The sequence below is a fragment of the Gordionus sp. m RMFG-2023 genome, chromosome 2 (genome assembly GCF_954871325.1).
Source record: "Gordionus sp. m RMFG-2023 chromosome 2, tfGorSpeb1-WG-v2, whole genome shotgun sequence".
NCBI lineage: Eukaryota > Metazoa > Nematomorpha > Gordioida > Chordodea > Parachordodidae > Gordionus > Gordionus sp. m RMFG-2023.
In genome coordinates this window covers 17822188-17842748 of record NC_088776.1, presented here as the reverse complement: position 1 = coordinate 17842748, position 20561 = coordinate 17822188, and the positions used below count along the sequence as shown (strand labels likewise).

The 20561-nt window shown below is 26.6% G+C and overlaps 1 non-coding gene across 1 annotated transcript; it reads right to left on the bottom strand.

Annotated features, from left to right (window-relative positions):
• Positions 1-2868: 2868 nt before the first annotated feature.
• Trnaf-gaa (transfer RNA phenylalanine (anticodon GAA)) lies at positions 2869-2941 on the bottom strand. The gene has a single exon. It is a non-coding gene; the product is annotated as a tRNA-Phe (tRNA).
• Between the last annotated feature and the right edge of the window lie 17620 nt (positions 2942-20561).

Genomic DNA, 20561 nt, shown 5'->3' with positions numbered 1-20561 from the left:
CTAAACTCATTAAATATATTTGTAGGAATATGTCACTAAAAAAGTTATATAGATGTTCTAAATTCATCTATTTAAAATATTTTTATAAAACAAATAAACATAAATTACCAGTGTCATTAAACTTTCTCTTAGGGCATTTATAATATTAACTACCAGATTCAACAGAAGATCCTTCATTATAAATAATATATTTTTAGATATTATTGATTACCCAACTCACAAGCTTAATTAATGTAGGACTTTTGGGAATAATTATATCATTCAATGTATTTCACAAAATATTTATTTCAAATAACATAAATATATACAAAATAATTTTATTCAATTAAAATCTTTTATAACATCAAATATTCTAGTTGTTAATTCTTTTTTTTCCTGTTTTGTACAATCATCTAATTTTTCTTTCAACATTAGACATATTCCATATTCAGTTGATTTATTTTTAAGCAATTCCAATGTTAATAATGATTTTTCTTTCTCAAATTTAATTAGGTCCCTATATTTATCTATTTAAAATTTATCAAAAAATTAAAAAAATATAAATTAACCATATTATTGTTCTTTCTCTTAGGATATTTATAATATGAACTAGGTGATCCAACACAGGGTATAGATTCTTATATATAAATAATATAAGTTTTTAGAGAATATTAATTACCAGAATCATTAAGATTTAGTGTTACAGAATCTTTATTAATAACTGTAACATATGATGTATTGTCAGTATCAATGAAATCACCTAAATAATAAATATATTTTCAATTAAAATGCTATATTTTACAATCGTTCTCCCCTGTCATTTCATTAAAAATATCACGAACCTCTATAGAAATAGAGTCCTCTTTATCTAAAGAGGACTTTTGAGACCTAGGTGTAATGTTTTCTACCATGAATAGCATATCATGATAGAAAGGCCAGGTGATTTGATGGTCAGCCCCTGACTCACTTTTCAATTTAACTAATTTTTGCCTCTCTTTTATGAAACAATCTCAAATTTTTCCAGAGAGATTTGAGAGATGTTACTAAAAAAATTTATAAATTTAATATGTATGCATAATTATTACCAGTCGTCTTATACTCTTGAGCTAATAATCCCCAAACTTTGTTCTTGTAAATATTATTTTTATATAAATTATGGTGCTTATTATATAAGCACTCATGTCATATTCTTTAACTGAAAGAATAAATGAAGATTTATCTATTTTCTAAAAAAAAATTAAATCATAATCATAATTTTAACTTGATTATTATTTGTTATTGTATCTTCGAAAAATGTTGCCATTGAATTCATTTTATTTTAAATTTAGTGCTAAATAAAATTTTGAGCTAAATTCACCAAAATCTGTATTTAACGAAGCACTATTTCAAAATCTCGCGAACACAAAATGATTTGTGTTTTGAAAAAATCGCGGCGATTTGCTTTCGCGTATCAAATCGCGCGATCGGTAACTATGAATGCGATATCATATTTACTGTATTTTGTATTTATCGCGTCTAAATCGCAATCGCAATTGAGCCACTATGAATTCAGGGTTATTATATTCGAGGAATTAATATTTAATTCATTAAGTTGCTTTAAAATAAAATTAGTAATGCTTTCAGTAGAGAGACATTGCAAATTAATGATTCTTATTAAATTTTAGTATTTCTTCATAAAAAATATAAATAATAATGCTCAGGTTTTCAAAACTTGTTTATTAATTTGTATAAATTAAATTATTAATATTTTCTAAAAATTTTGTTGTAATTTTATATAGATTTAATCGTTAATGGCATATTAAAATTTAATAACTAAATAATTTTTTTCAAATTTGCTGGCCAACATTTTTATCGAGGGGCCAGAAAAATTGAATAAAAAAATTAATATTTTTTTCAAATTCTATAATTAACAAGTAATTTGAATATTACCCACATTTTCGAAAATTTAAGAGTATAATTCGTATGAATAATTCTAATCTATTATTCGTCAAGAATGTTTAATTTTTATTATTCACAAACAATTCGAATTTATAGAAATCGAATTTCCAATAGGCCTATATTTGATTGTAACTCACCCAATTTATTTTATTATTCTTATAATTTTAAGAAATTTAAGAAAATGTTTGCTGATAAATAATTTAAAACAATAAAAAAAAGTAATGTTCTGGACCTATTAAGGGTTGAGAAATTTGGGAGTTTCTTGGATTTTTTTTTTCCAAAATGAATCAAACAGGAACTAATTTTTGGACAACACTAAAAACCGGAATTAGAGATTTGCAAAAATTTTTGAAAATAAATTTGGGTTGGGCCTAATATTTTTTTAAAAAATTTGAGCTGAATTGGGCTTAAATTTCCAAATAAAATTGATAAATTTTTTTTTTAAATAAAAAATGGACCAAGTAATTATTTTGAATCGGGCTTTTTGGGACAAATAAAAAAATAGCATTCAAGGTTTGGTCAGATAAAAAATTTTATTAAATTTCTGACAAATTTCTCATTACAAAATAATTTATATTATCTGAACCCAGACCTAGGTCTAGAGAACTTTGGGGAAAAGGCTGTGAACAAATAAATTTAAATACAAAAAATCAATGTTGGCAATATCTTAATACGCTGAACTGAACAATATATGTCATATTTTTTAAAGAAATCATAAACTATCCAGGACCACTATTTAAGGCAAAATAAATAATAGATTAGGAAAATTTTAAAAAAATTGATGAAATTGTAGAACTTCTAATTTAAATTCAGTGATGATACATTTAAAATATTCAAAATATGAATAATAATAATTAAAATAAAATATCAAGAATAACTGGTTCTAAAATATTTTATTTATAAAAAAACATGTATATTAGAAAAACGATATAAATATTTTTTACAAAAATTTGCCGAAACCCGGGATTGAACCAGGGACCTTTAGATCTTCAGTCTAACGCTCTCCCAACTGAGCTATTTCGGCTAATATTTTAAGGTGATTATTTAAGACTTATGTAATAATGTAATAAAATATATTATTGATTTACATCAATAATTGATATTAGTTTATTTCTCACTTATATTTTGTTTTTATTATATATTGTATACATAATTGATTTTGTTTAAGGTATTTTAAAAATATAATCAACTGTTTTAGTCGATTGCTATATTAATATTTGAGTAGTAAAGTGACAGTTGATTGGTTTGACATTTTCTTTTTGATAATTTTTTTTGTTATTTTAGTATCGGAATTAATTAATTAAAAATTATTATTATTTTTATAAAATCATTGTTTTATTCTTCTTGCCTTGCATAGAAAAAATAGGAATAATTTATAAACTAATATTTGTTTATTAGCATATTATGGCTATAATAAGTGGAAAAATAAATTCATGTTTTGGTAAAATATATGTATTTGATAAAATATATTATCCACAGAAATAGATTAAAATAGTTTTAATTAAAATTGTCATTAAAATATTTTATGAATAAATGAAATAAAAATAATAGGATGAACTTTCTTTTGATATTTAAAAGAGCATTATACCCAGAAATGGCTAGGTATATAGCTAGGCTATTAATATTAAGAGTTTCTGTAATCTACAAATTATAGTAAACTTTAAAGTAGTTTATGTAACGTTTTGCGAGTTTTTGAAAGGATTGAGAGATTAGAACCGTTGTCAAATAAAGAAAGGTAGAACTAAAATGATACTAACTCTTTATTAAATAATAAGTTAAAATTATAATCAAACTAAATTAATTAAAAAAAAATTAAAATAATAAAAAATTAAAATTAAAAATTATAATTAAGTTCGTAAAATCATGATCTATCCTTATACAAATATCCTCGAATATATATATACTTTTCTATAATTCATTTACATAATGTTTTACAAACAAACTGAAAAAAATCTTGAACTTTCTTTAATTTGAATAATCATTCTTTTTTATTCCTCTTTCTTTAAATCATTTGCATTCGAAATTTAATTCTTTTTTCTTGATTAGATTTGAATATCCTTCGGCTTTGTAATTTGGTTTAACAATTACCACACCCTTCCACTTAGATTAGTCCCACCATTCTGCGAGTAAGGCATGGTTCCCGATACATTCTTCTAGCTCCTTTAATTATATCTCGTTTTACTCCCACATTATCCTAGTCTTTGCTTGTTTCTAACGGTTTCTAGTAACTAATGACGGTAAACCACTGATGATAATTTGTCTGCGAGTAACGATGGTTTCCACGACTTCTTGTTCGATTTTTTATCTTATACTAAATTTTTGATAAGCAATTGGCTAAAATTTGTCAACGATTAACGATAGCATCCTGGTCTTCTTGTCAATATATCCACTTTGCCTTAAGATCTCTTATACAATGATTTCTTGTATCTTTTGATCCAAAATAAAAATCCGATCTCTAATTGAGCTCGATTGCGGCATAAATTTTCTAATGACGAAAAGCCGTTTCTCTTTATGAAGATTTTTTGGTTAATCAACAACCTGATATTTTGCTAAATATTATCAACTTAAATAACAGTCAACCATATATCTTTAATAAAAATTTATAACGAATTTCTTTTAGCTACATCGATCACTTGTACGTATAACGATCTCTTGTGACGCATTCTTTTTAGCTAAACGACTAATTCTCCGAAATACGACCATTAATATTGATACCATTGTTTTATTGCTCTCATTCTTTGTCTTAGTGTCGATAGTCATCTCATACATCCCCTTCCCCCTTTATTTAGAATCTCTTTTCAGAGTTAATTAGACTGACTTTTGATCTTCTAAAGCCTGGATCAATCGCTGTAAGGCACCTCTGTACCAATATGGTATTGATATTTATATTACTGAGGCTAGTGGGAGAGTTAATTAGTCTGAATTGTTGAAATTGCCCTGTCGCCTCCACTCTCCAACATCATTGTAACATTTTAAAAAATTAGAATAAGAATTGGAAGATTATAATCGTTGTCAAATAAGAAAGGTTAAAATACATGATACTAAATCAGACTAATATCCTCGTTAGAACTAAACTGATACTAAATCAGACTAATATCCTCGATTATATATATTTTTCTATACTATTCGTCAAATCAGAAAAGTTAGAACTAAAATGATACTAAATCTTTATTAAATAATAAGTTAAAAATATAATCAAACTAAATTAATTAAAAAAAATTAAAATAATAAAAAATTAAAATTAAAAATTATTTTCGTAAAATCATTATCTATCCTTATACAAATATCCTCGAATATATATATACTTTTCTATCATTCATTTACATAATGTTTTACAAACAAACTGAAAAAAATCTTGAACTTTCTTTAATTTGAATAATCATTCTTTTTTATTCCTCTTTCTTTAAATCATTTGCATTCGAAATTTAATTCTTTTTTCTTGATTAGATTTGAATATCCTTCGGCTTTGTAATTTGGTTTAACAATTACCACAGTTTATAAGCCTTAACAAAATTGCTTATCGACTTTATCCTTGCCAAAAACTGACTTAGCCTTAAAGAGAAACATAAATATCTACATATTAAAATGAATAAATAAATATTAGGCCAATTCCTTAGCATGGGCTTAGCCAAGATTTTGCTGGGGAGTATTAGGTAGGTTGCTATAAATTTTATTAGAGGCCTTTTGGTCAAATTTATAAGCCTTTGGCTATATTAGATTTTTATAAAAAATAAATTTGGGTTTTTATTTTTTTTATAACAATGCTTTTTACTAAAAAATTTGAATTATAGTCGTTATCTTAAAAGGCCAATAACTTTTACTAATTCTTCTTTCAAATTATTATTCATAGTAACTTATTGTATACATTTTTTGGGGGTAGAGGGTGTGGGGGGATGTAGGAGGAAATGTTTCTTAGCTTATTGAGTAAGATTAATAGTTATGTTGTTCTTTTGTAGAATAAAAAACGTCATTTGAAAAGTAATGAGTAAAAATATATTTAAAAAATTAAAAGTAATATTACTTTATATTTTATAAATTTTATTAACCGAATTTTAGAGAAAAAAAGCATTTACAAATTTTTGTAATTTTATATTTAAAGATTTACACCCTCCCTTTTACAATTTACGAAATTAAGAATCCATTTTATTCCACTCATTTTAAAAAATATAAAAGAATTTGCATATTTTTATTTGAAATGATTAAATTCTAACCTTATAAATTTTAATTCATTCATTTCTATAAAATATTATCAGAATTATCTTCTTTTATTTAAAAAGTGTGCTAAAAAAGTCCTAAAAAATCTATGAACAAGATATAACATTTTCCAAAGGATGTTATGCACTACAACTTTTTTTTCGAACTAAATTTTGGCAAAATGTTAATACTATTATAAATTGTAAAATAAATAATTAGTTTTGAAAGTGAAAAACTTTCAACGATGATATAATTTAGGGGAGGCACTCAAGGAAACAACATGATACATCCCATATGAAATATTTATTTGATTTTTTTATTATTTTAAGTGTAGAAGCTCACCACAACTTGTAACAATTTTTTTGACATATTAAACAATCGCCAAAGTCAGTAATTGGTAAATAAAAATCAACTATGGTAATCGTTATCATTTTAATTGTGTTAGATATATTGATTTTAAGTTTTCGTTTTATTTCAAAGATATTTATTTAATAATTAATGGCAATAACAAAAAAAGATTTTATTTCTTAATTAAAAAAATTAGTTTATATTATCGTGTTATCTTATCGTTACAATTTACATTATCACTTAATTTAAATTAAATCTTAAACAAAGAACATTTTATTTTCGTTTTGCATAACTTAAGATTTATTGTTATTTTATTATTTATTTTATCGATTAATAAAAAAGATATATACAGAGCAAATATTTTTCTAAAATAGGATGCTAATTTATTTAGTGATACAAAGATATTTATGATAAAATATTCGATTTTTGACATTGATATTTTTTTACGATGCATTTCATTGTTGAATGACTTTGTTACAATAATTATAGTGATATAGTTCTTATATGCTAAAAATAAAATTACAGAAAAGATCCAGACTTTTATTTATACCAAATTGTAATCAGCCCATTTTATTTTATCCCAATTTCCAAAAAACTACAAGTCGATTTGATATTTTTTTATATATTAATATAAATATCAAAATTGCAGAGAATTTTTAACATGAAAAACGACAAATAAAGCAAAGCAACTCTCAACAATTTTATTATTGCTCATATAAATATACTAATTTTATAAATTAAAACAAATAAGCAGTATATATTTTTTGACTTAATACCACAAAAACTATTTAGTTGCATATACAAAAACATTCTCTTTCGTCAAATTATATTTATAAAGAATGTATTTTATGGTTGAGACTACTTCTACACAAAAATTTTGTCAAAAATAGAAAGAGAAATATTTTATAATATAGAAAAAAAGGTATTGATACTTGTCAATATAAATTGATTGCTACTAATCTCTAGAACAGTTCGGACGAAGGCGTATCCAAGATTTTTCTAGGCGTGGGAAAGCATTTAGGTGGTGGTTTAGCTATAAATTTTATTTGAGGTTTTAAGTTCAAATTGTAGACCTGTGTTGTTAAACGATCCGGTTTGGATCAATTTTTAACAACGACCCGATTAAGATTTTAGAAAATAATATTACTTATGGAGATTTTGCTTATAGATGGCAGAAAAATTTGGACCTATTTCTTAAATATCGAAGCTTACATGATTTAATCTGGTAAAATCGTAATAGGGCCATTTTTTAAAATCGGGTCGTTTCATTACCTTTAGCTATGTTATATTTTCACTCCTTTTTTTATATAAAATTGTTTTTTTCTAAATATTTAAATTGTAGGAGTTATCTTTAGAAATTAATAATAATATATTGTATTCATTTTTTGAGGATGGTGGGGGGGGGAGGGTAGCTTAAAATAATATTTACGAGAACAGGTAAATTACCCCTTATAACGCGTCTGCTTCAGTATTATAAATGTTTTAAACCGTTTCAAAGACCATTTTTGTGGTTAAGTTGAGGTTCATTATGTATCTGAAGGCCAATTAATTTTAGAATTTAAATGGTATGAATGAAAAATATATTTTTGTAGAGAATCCTCCAAAAAAATACAGTGAAAGCATTTTATACTGTAAAATATATTTTATAAGCTTTCCAAATTATGAAAATTATTGTATATTTTGGCAATGATACCAATTAGTACAAGTACAAATAAGAGGACCTTTTCTCCATTACAAAGAATAGATCCTATATCAAAATTACGACATCTTAAAATTAATTTGAAAGGCTAGCTTTACTAATCGAGATCTAATCCTCAACACAGATTTAATTATCAAAAAATTGGCGCAATCGCAAAGAAAATTAAATTTTCATTTATGGTTGATATTTTGATAATGAAGAGAATAACGATTATGGTGAGAATAAGTAAAAAAATATTTTATTAACTCTCTTTTCTCTTTTTTAATCGACTATTTATATATTTTTTACAAACTAAAATTAGACTATAATATTAAAAAGGTTAACATATAAAAATAAAATTGTAACTAAAATAAAAATATAATTTGAATAAGTTAAATAAATGCGCGTTACATAATAAACATATACTATTTAATAACCAAAATATATAATATTAATTTATTAATTTCTATAATATAACATTCTCCCTCTTCTAAAAAACTTTCCCATAATTTCATTTAAGAAGTCATAGAGAGTTTGTTGCCCAAGTGGTTTATCGTTTTTGTCATCAAGTTGTTTCATAAGTCATTGTAATCGTTGGCTTGTCCCAATCGTTGGTTTGTTTAATCGTAAGCTTGATATCCTTATCGTAAGTTGTCCTTATAATCGTGACTTTGTCATAAAGCCTGCTTGTCATACTTTGTTATTATTATTATTTTTCAAAATTATTATTATCATCAGTGAGTTGCGAATAATGAGAAATAATAATTCATCAAATTGGATATAAGAATAAACGAAGAATGATAAATCAATAAGATTGTTATATAATATTTTCAGCGTTTTGATTTTTTGCGCTTTAATGTAAGCGTTTTAATATTTAATTTACTTTATGCATTTTAATATTTATTTAATATTTTAAGTTATGTAGTCTTTTAGATAAACAGGTTTTGTTTAATTCGCACAGGTCTAGAAATAGGTGTTATATCGTTATTATCAGTAATTTTTATATTTTTGTCCACACTTCCCTCCTTAAAAGAATCCTTAGAGTCATAATTAATAAGTGTGTTAAAACAGTTTCTAATTCTTATTTGATCTAAATGTCTCCTCAAAATACCTTTCTCTGTCTTAATTTGGAACATCATGTCACTTTCTTTATGTGTGATCATACCTTTGCACCATTTATCATCACCTTGTACTTTGTACCAAACAAAATCTCCTACGTTAAAGGTTCTATTTCGTGGTATTTATTTTATTCTCCTTCTCCTCCAACGGTTTTAATAAGTCCCATTTAATTCTAATATCTCGATTAAACATTCTCTGAGATGGTGTAACTCCTGTAGTATCATTATGCGTATTTCTGTAATTAAATAAAAATTTGCCAAGTGCGATATCTAGGTCAATTTTAATATTCCTTTTCATATGTGTTTTGAACGTTCTCACCATGCATTCTACCTGGCCATTGAATTGCTGGTGATAAGCAGATGTGAGCACATGTTTGATACCAAAATTGTTGTAAAATTTTTCAAAATCGTTACTCGTAAAGTTAGTACCGTTATCAGTAACTATAGTTTCAGGTATTACATATAGCGAAATAGTTTTAAAAATTTCTTTTAAAGTAACATCAGTCGTAATATTTTTAACAGGAATAATAATTGGAAATTTGCTGTAGGCATCGACTATTATCAACCAATTTTTTGTGAAAAATGGACCCGTATAATCTATGTGTATCCTTTCAAACGGTTTGGTTGCCGAAACCCATGGTTTTTGTATTATAGGATTATCATGATATATGTTACAATCGTCACAACTTTTCACTTCCATTACTATGTCATTGTTTATACCAGGCCACCACATGTAATCTTTGGCTAAGGATTTAATTTTTCCTGCTCCCAAATGACCTTCATGTAATGACTGTAGTATATTTTTTCTCATAGAAGACGGAATTATGATTCTGTTGCTTTTATAAAGACAATCCTTAATTATACTTAATTCCAAATCAATGTTTTTATAAATATTATTCATTATAGGCCTGTTGTTCTTAATATCATTTATGACTTGTTTTAATTCTATATCTTTCAAAGTTTTATCACCAATTTGATTAAAATTAATAGGTAAATCTCCATATTCATTTATTATAGTGATATTTTCAACAGCTTCATCATGACATTCTTGTGGTAATCTCGAGAGACAATCAGGAACAACATTATATTTACCGGCTTTATACTTTATATTAAAATCATATCCTCTTAATGTAATATTCCACTTCTGGAGTCTTAAGGACATGGTGCTATTATCCTTAAGACCCTTGGTAAAGATGTGAACTAGAGGTTTATGGTCAGTAATAATTGTAAATTTTGTGCCGATTAAGTATTCCTGGAACCTCCTTATTGCAAACATAATAGCGAGAGCCTCACGCTCAATATTGGTATAGTTCATTTCGGATTTTAATAAAGTTCTTGACGCTAAAGCTATAGGTTTTTCTTTACCATCTTTTTCAGTATGAAATAATACAGCTCCTAAACCACATTTAGAGCGTCAGTGGCTATCCCTATAGGTACTTCAGAGTTCAAATATGTCAAAGCAGGTGGAAGACTAATCAACTTCTTAAGATCGTTAAAACTTTTAGAGTGTTCTAGGTTCCAAGCCCATTTCTCTTACAATCTTATACAGAGGATCGGCTATTTCTGCAAAATTGTTCAAAAATTTTCTATAGTAGCCAGCCATTCCCAGAAATGTTGATAATTAAGCAGCTGATTTTGGTTCTGGCATATTAATTATTGCTTCAATTTTGTCGTGATTAGCATGAATCCCCTTGGCGTCAATATCATGACCCAGGAACCTCACTTTATTTTTAAAAAACACACTTTTATTGAAGTTAGGTATTAGCCCATACGATGATATTCTATCAAACACTTTTTTTATGTTGTTAAGGTGGGCATCATCTTTTTTCTCAGTTATAAGTAAATCATCAATATAAAATATGACGTCATCCATGTCACCGAAGATTTAATCCAATATCTGTTGAAAAATTGCAGATGAGGTCTTAAGCCCAAAAGGAAGTCTAGTAAATTGGTAATATCCCTTGTGCGTAGATATGGTTAAAATATTTCTGCAACTTTTATCAATTGGGATCTGTAAGAAAGCATTTTTAAAGTCAATCTTCGTAAATTTCTTTGCTTCTGAAAGTTTAGCTATTAGATCATTGATTCGTGGTAGAGGGTATCTGAAATCTTCTAGAGCTGGGTTTACAGTGTCCTTAAATCAGCACAAAGCCTAATGCTCCTATCATCTTTGTAGACAGCGGTAACAGGACTTGCCATCGGACATCATTCACCTGCTCAATAATTTTATCATGTATCCATTTTTTAAGTTCATTGCTAACAAGATCAATTTTTGAATAAGGAATAAGTCTAGGCGGTATAATTTTAGGTTGGGCATCTCTTCTTAAATGTAACTTGACACTTGCTTTGTTGATTGGCCCATTAGTCAATTTGGATTCACACTCTTTAATCAATTTTTTTATTTCATCTTCGTAATTAGTGTCAACATTTGCTATAAATTTATTTAAAATATTTTTGAAAGCGTTGATCCATGTACGTCCCAACAAGGCATTTTTACTTGATTCGACGACTACCGCTTGTAAATATTTTGAGATACCTTCATAAGTCACTTTAACTTGAGTGATGCCGATGATTTTGATTAAATTTTCGTCATAAGCGGTAAGTTGTAACTCTGATTTCTTAACATCTCTAATACCAAGTTTTTTAGCCAGACCATGAGGTATAATAGTATGTTTTGAGCCTGTGTCGACTTGCATACATGTAACAATATCGTTCACTTTTAAAGTAGTCATAAATGCATTATTTTTGTCATTGAGCATGTAACCAGATAAGTTGTTAACATTGAAATCGTTATCATCTTTGTTTTTTGTGGAGTCGACTTTCTCTTCAATAATTTCTTCAATATTCATATTATAATCATTGTTGTTGTATTGTATTTGTTTTCTATTATTGTTATCGCTATCTCTATAATTATTTGAGTTGTCGTTATATTGTATTTGCTTTCTCTGATTATTGTCGCTACCTCTATAATTATTTGAATTGTTGTTATAAGATTGGTAATTGTTACGATTTCCGTCACCATATTGGATCTGTCTTCTCTGATTATTATCATGCCATGTATTATTTCTACCATAATTAGATTGATTATTATTGTTGTAGCGATAGTTATTGTAGTTATAGTTATTATAATTATCGTGGTATCTCGAATTATTATTACCGTAATTTATATCATTGTATCTAAAATTATTGTTGTAATTCCTATCTCTATTTCTATTATCATAATTATTTCTAAAATTATTATCAGGTCTAAAATAATTATTATTGTCATTTCTATTTCTATTGTTAAAGTTTTTATCTTTATCAGACTTATTATCGTTATTCATATAACTTATATTATCACTGATTTATCATTGATACTATCTAATTTAATTCCTAGCTTAACCATTTCATTTAAGGTTAAATTAATATTTTTACAAAATTTATATTTAATATTTTTACAAAATTTATATTTTATTTTGTCATTTAAGGTAGATGTACGTAATTTTTCTTTAAATCTACTGTCGTCCGAAAAATTACATTTTTTATGTAGTTTCGATACTCTTATGTACCATTGCATGAAATTCTCACTCGAGTTCTGCTGTAATAAGTTAAATTTATTTATTAAAATGTTTTTATATTGCACAGGTAAAAGATAAGTTAACTTTTTAGTCACTATTTTAAGATCTAATATGTCGGTATCGGAACAAATTGATTTAATGTTGTCAAATACCTCGTCTGATAAATTGTTAAGCAAAGTATTTATTTTAATAGAGTCCGATAATGTGCTGATCAAAAATAACTTAATATTCTGTCTAAGTAAATCTCAGTAAGTGGTCCAACCAATTTTGGAATTTTATATATTAATTCTGGTTTTATATCCATATTTTATTAATAATTCGTATATATTAGAAATTATAACACATTGTATTTTAACAAAAATACAATGGAGTTGGATAAACTCCGAATCCTTATATACGTAAAATTTCCCGTTAAGTAGTTCAAAACAATTGATCATTTCCTTAAGGTTCACGAATTCAAACAAGACGTCATCACTACCCAGTATCCTTGAGTAGTGTATTATATCCATATTTTATTAATAATTCGTATATATTAGAAATTATAACACATTGTATTTTAACAAAAATACAATGGAGTTGGATAAACTCCGAATCCTTATATACGTAAAATTTCCCGTTAAGTAGTTCAAAACAATTGATCATTTCCTTAAGGTTCACGAATTCAAACAAGACGTCATCACTACCCAGTATCCTTGAGTAGTGTACATCACAATTATAAGTTAATTCAAATAATATATAATAAACAGAGATTTCCCAGGGAATGTTAACGAGTTTGAAAGAAAACATAATGGAAATAACTTTAAAATGATTTTTACCTTTTTTTTCCTTCTTTATATAGAATATATTTGTTTCGATTTATATTTTTTATTATTAATATTTACATTGCAAAGAGAAAAAAATTTTTTTAAAAAGAAAAATTTCTAAAAAAAATTTACGTGTTGGCGAGTTTTATTTTGCCAACGGAACACCATGAAGAGAATAACGATTATGGTGAGAGTAAGTAAAAAAATATTTTATTAACTCTCTTTTCTCTTTTTTAATCGACTATTTATATATTTTTTACAAGCTAAATGTAGACTATAATATTAAAAAGTGTTGGATTATGCAAATTTAGTTAAAAGATAATAATGGAACAAAATTAATTTAAATGATGGATTTTTATTTTATGTGTTTATTTCTTCGAAAAATTATATTTGTATATGCAAAATAAATGTTACATTTTTTTATAGTTTAGGAACAAAATTAATTTAAATGATGAATTTTTATTTTATATGTTTATTTCTTCGAAAAATTATTATTTTAATATGCAAATACTTATAATGTTTAATGACTATAAAAAAATATATAAATAGCTAAGAAAAATAATTATATTTAAAACGGATGATATTTTAAAAATTAATTTAATAAAAGAATTACAGACGATATTTTGTTTCTTCGAAATTTGTGTGAAATTTAATAAAAAGGAAAGAATTAATACAGAAAAAGTAAGTCTACGATTTAATAAATTAGAATTATTTAAAAGAGTTACATTATATATTTTAGGTGTGCTCAAAAGTAAGTAGTTAGCCCTCGTTATTATTAAAATTAATCCTTTATTTTAATTATATAGATTTAATACACCTTTGATTCTTAATTAGCTCTCCCAATACTGTGTTAACACCCTGAGTTAAGTTCGGACTTGTAACAATTTGGACCGAAGTAAATCAGGGCCTGTTAGATATTCACTTAGGAATTCAAAGGTAAAAACAAATTTATTTTATGTTATTTAAATTATTATTACTTTTATTTATTATAATAGTAATTTTATATTTATACAATTTTTTTAAATTATTTAAAATTATTTTAATCAAGTGGTTATTGAGTACACTTTAATGTATATTACGCAAATAAATTTATTAAGTTTAATACTTGAGAATATAAGTATAATTATATTTTTAGTGCTAATTTTAAGTTTCACGTTAGGTTTAATTATAGGAAGAAATACTACTTACGTTAAGATAGAGATTAAAGAGTTAGAAAATATTAAGAATATATTAAGAGAGGAAGATAAGAAAAGAAATGTAAACAACTTCATACGAACGGATAATTACAGACAGATAAGTTGCTATAGCTGTGGTCAGCCAGGCCATATGTCGCGTGATTGTGATTTAACAAAAGATTTGAAATGCGCGAGATGTGGCAGGAATGGCCATTTAGCTATAAGATGTAGGTTAAACAATATAATTGTGAGATGTAATATTTGTGGCCAGGATGGACACACTCAAGAAAAATGTAACAAATGACTAAGAAAGAAATATTTTGATAATGAATTTAATAATTTTTTTAATGTTGATAATTTAGTAGAAAATAAGAATAAATATTTTAATTTTAATAATAAATTTGGTAATAATAGTTTTTCTAATTTTAGTTCAGGTAAAATTAAGCATTTTAATTTTAATGATAGATTAGATAATTATACTAATTTTGTTAATGTTAATAATTGTAGTAAAAATAAGTATTTTAATTTTAATAATGATAATTTGGATGATGTTGATAATGCTAGTGCAAGTAAGAATAATTATTGTAATAAGAACGATAAATTTTGCGATAAAAAGTGTTTTGACGTTGATAATTATAATTCAAGCGATATTAATAGAAGTGATATAAAAATAAAAAAATAGAGATTTTGAAATATATAGAATTAAAAAGGCAACTAGTGTAGACGTACTAAAGATGGAATTAGAGAATTTTTTAATGAAAAATAGATGCCCTAGAGTAAAGATAAACATGGAGGAAGCAGAAATTTGTTTTTTATTAGATACAGGAGCAGAAATTAGTTTGATAAGTATAAAGGATTTTATGAGATTTTGGCCAGAGAAAGAATTTGTTACAAAAAAGATAAGAGCCAAACAATTGGATGGTAGCATGGTAAAAATTTTAGGGTATTATAGGGTAAGGTTACCAAGAGTTAATAAAAGTATAAATTTGTGGATAACTACGTTGAAGATTGAACCGATTTTAGGATGGTATGATATAAGAACGTTAGGTCCAGTTTATAATTGGTGGAAATTTTTCGATACTATCCCTGTAAGTAATGATGAAAATAGTGAAATGATAGATTTCGATAGATTTAAGTTACCTATTATAGAGGGTAAACAAGAATTAGTTCGCGAGAAACTTAGAAATCGAACAACAGAATTTATTGAGAATAGTGAAATAATAAGGAGTGATTTCGATAGATTTAAGTTACCTATTATAGAGGATAAACAAGAATTAGTTCTCGATAAACTTAGAAATCGAACACCAGAATTTTTGATTAAATATAGAAGCAACTTAGAAGAAAACAAGAGATATAAAGACAATAGAGGTAAATTCAGTCGAAATTAAACAAGAAAGTAATAATATGGTAGATCAGAATGTTGTTGAAGATATGTTGGACAAAGAAATAAAGATTATTTTGAATGGGTATAAGGAAGTCTTTAAAGAAGAATTAGGTACTCTGAAAAATTTTGAAGTAGATATACGATTAGAAGAAAATTATAAACCTAAGTTTTGCGGAATAAGAAGATTACCGTTTTCGTGGATAGAAGAGATAGATAAAGAATTAGATAAATGGTTAAAAAACGGAATAATAAAACCAATAGTGCATAGTGAATGGGCAACACCTTTAGTGCCCATAAGAAAACCAGATAACAGTTTAAGATTGTGTATAGACTATAGAGTAACAGTGAATAAGTTCGTAATAAATTAAAAGTATCCACTACCTAGAATAGAACAACTGCTAGCGAATTTAAGAGGAGACACCCTGTTTTCAAAGATTGATTTTTCGAATGCTTATTTGCAAATTAAGGTGAGTGAAAAGACAAGTAAGATACTAACGATTACAACTCATAGAGGTTTGTTTGCATTCTGCCGACTACCTTTTGGTTTGAAAATATCAGCGCCAATATTTCAAAGAACGATGACGGCGTTATTTCAAGGAATAAAAGGAATAATGTATTATTTAGATGATGTTTTGATATCTGGTAGAACAGAAGAAGAACACAATTCGAGATTAGTTAAAGTGTTAGATATTATATTAGAAAATGGTTTAAAAGCTAATTTGAAGAAGAGCGTTTTTGGAGTAAAAGAAATAAAGTATTTAGGACATGTTATAAAGGGAAATGAGATTACGCCAATTGTAAAGAATATAGATAAGATCATGAATATGAGAGCCCCGAATAATAAAGCGGAAGTACAAGCGTTTTTAGGAGCAACAAATTATTATCATCGGTTTGTTCAAAATTTTGCAGAAATTGCTACACCGTTGTATGATTTATTAAAGAAAAATAAAAAGTTTGAATGGGGAGAAGCACAGGAGAAAAGTTTCGAAAAGTTGAAAATAAAGATGGTAGAGAAGCCTATTTTAAGTTGTTTTAATGAGAAATTAAATATTATTTTAGCAGTCGATGCTTCTAATGAAGGTATAGGAGGAGTTTTGTTGCAGATGATAGATAATGTGGAGAAACCTGTTTTATTTTTATCGAGACGATTTAATAGCACTGAGAAAAATTACTCAACGATAGAAAGAGAGGCTCTAGCAGTGAAATTCGGGCTTACGAAATGTAAGGAATATCTGATAGGAAAAAGGTTTTTATTGTATACGGATCATAAGCCGTTGGTAGATTTATTTAAGAAAGAGAATAAGGAACTTATGATTTCACCCAGGCTGCAAAAATGGCTAATTTTAGTTGGTAATTTCGATTTTGAAATAAAATTCAGAGAAGGTAAACAAAATTGCTTACCGGACATTTTATCAAGATTGTTTAATAAAGATATTGAAGACAAAGAGCCAGTAATCAATAGTTTAGAATATATAGAAGAAGAAGAAAATGTAAAGGGTAATATTATAAGAGCGGTGAGAATAGATACAAGAGAAAAACCTATAACATTTGAAATAGTAGATAAGATATCCCAACAAGATGAAAAATTAATAAGAATTAAAGCTTGTTTAAAAGGAGATATAGAATGGAAAAATGAAGATAAAGCGTTTAAAAAAGTTAAGAGTGAATTAAATATAGAAGACAATTGTTTATTGAGAGGATATAGATTAGTGATACCGAATAAATTAAGAAAGGAAACCTTAAATGTAATACATTCAGGTCATCAAGGCATAGAAAGAATGAAAAATAAAGCAAGAGAATATATGTGGTGGCCTAAGATGAATAAGGAAATAGAAGAGTTAGCGAGGAGCTGTGAAACCTGTAACATGTGGGCTAATGTTCCAGCAAAGAATAAGGAAGATAAATGGCCAAAAACAGATATTCCATGCGAAAGAATACATGTAGATTTTTTAGAATATGAGAAGAAAAGATTTTTTATCATGGTAGATGCAGGTTCAAAATGGATAGATTGTCAGCAAGTTTCGGGTTTATCAACAAGAGTAGCTTTAGATAAGATAAAGGTTTTTGTAGGCAAATATGGTTTAATGAAGACGATAGTAACAGATGGAGGTCCAGCTTTTAAAGGTAGAGCGTTTGATAAATTTTGTGATAGGTGGAATATTAGACATTTATTATCACCACCTTATTACCCAAGAAGCAATGGACAAGCTGAGCGAATGGTAGCGTTAGTAAAGAGTTGGTTGAAAAAGGAAAAATATGGAGAAGGTCAATGGTGGTTATCATTATTAGCATACAACAGTACGGAAACAGCAAAAGGAAAGTCACCAGCTGAAATATTTTTAGGAAGAAAGACGAGATCAGAATTAGATTTTTTAAAGGAAAAAGTGATAAGGAGAGAAAAAGTAGAGAGTGAAAGATTGCCAGTAGGAAGTTTGGTGTGGGTATTGTTGTTTGATGGGCCTATTAAATGGGGGAAGGGTGTAATAAGCAAAAATATAGGAAAGAAAAAAGTAGAAGTAAAGATTGAAGGACAAGAAGGAACCTTTACAAGGCACCTGAAGCAAGTAAGGTGTAGAAGCTTAGGGCCTTAGAGAGAAATGAGAAATATACGAAGAATTAGAAAGGAATAAATTGATGATAGACATAGTAGGAGAATCATAATTTAGAAAGGAATAAATTGATGATAGACATAGTAGGAGAATCATAATTTAGAAAGGAATAAATTGATGATAGACATACTAGGAGAATCATAATTTAGAAAGGAATAACTTGATGATAGACATAGTAAGAGAATCATACGTTGTAGGAAATAAAAGGGATGTTAGACTTAATTATGAGATTTATATTTTATAAAGAGTTAGAGAAGAAATTGTAACCTAGTATAGAGAAATAAGAGTCGAAGTATATATATATGTGTATAAAGTATTTTATTTAGATGACCTCCTATGTTAGAGTGGGTAACAAGATAATGAGGATAGAGATAAGAGACGTCGACGGTTCCGAAGAATCAAACAGATGGGTAGAAGCAGCTAGGAACGAGGCGAAACAAAGATACGGAGATTGGCTACAAGAAGCGCCGACGAGAGGGGGTCGCAGAATAGCACCGTATAGCACAAGAAGGAGAGTGGAATGCTGGGCGTGCGGGGGTGAACACAAACTACGGTTTTGCCCAAGTATGGAGTTGACCACGAATAGTAATTCGAGTGCATTAGGGAGGAATATGGTAGCATCGGCAAACACGATGGAGTTAAGGGAGAATTAAATGGGGGAGATGTTGGATTATGCAAATTTAGTTAAAAGATAATAATGGAACAAAATTAATTTAAATGATGGATTTTTATTTTATGTGTTTATTTCTTCGAAAAATTATATTTGTATATGCAAAATAAATTTTACATTTTTTTATAGTTTATGGAACAAATTTAAATGATGAATTTTTATTTTATATGTTTATTTCTTCGAAAAATTATTATTTTAATATGCAAATACTTATAATGTTTAATGGCTATAAAAAAAATATATAAATAGCTAAGAAAAATAATTATATTTAAAACGGATGATATTTTAAAAATTAATTTAATAAAAGAATTACAGACGATATTTTGTTTCTTCGAAATTTGTGTGAAATTTAATAAAAAGGAAAGAATTAATACAGAAAAAGTAAGTCTACGATTTAATAAATTAGAATTATTTAAAAGAGTTACATTATATATTTTAGGTGTGCTCAAAAGTAAGTAGTTAGCCCTCGTTATTATTAAAATTAATCCTTTATTTTAATTATATAGATTTAATACACCTTTGATTCTTAATTAGCTCTCCCAATACTGTGTTAACACCCTGAGTTAAGTTCGGACTTGTAACAGTTAACATATAAAAATATAATTTGAATAAGTTAAATAAATGCGCGTTATATAATAAACATATACTATTTAATAACCATTATATATAATATTAATTTATTAATTTCTATAATATAACAGATTAACATTTTAATTTTATATTTTATTTGTGATTTACATACCGGTTTATATAGCCATAATATTTTTTAACCGTACTGTATTCGCTCTTAATATTTTGAATTTTCTGTATTTTATTATTTGTGTTCAAAATTATCATATTTTCAAATATGATTAGTTCTAATAATTTATATGATGATTAGTTCTAATTTTTAATGCTCAAAAATAAAATTTATCCCCATCCCCTCATATAAAATACCTGGTTATGCGCCTGGTCTAAGATCAATTGTATTCGTTAAATTTCTAGCCACTGTTATTGAAATATAACTTTATGGACATCTCCATTGACTATGTTATTTAAATTTGTTCTATGTGATTTGGAAGGTAAACAAATTTGCAACGGCGGCATCCTAAATACCCTAGTTGTTGAC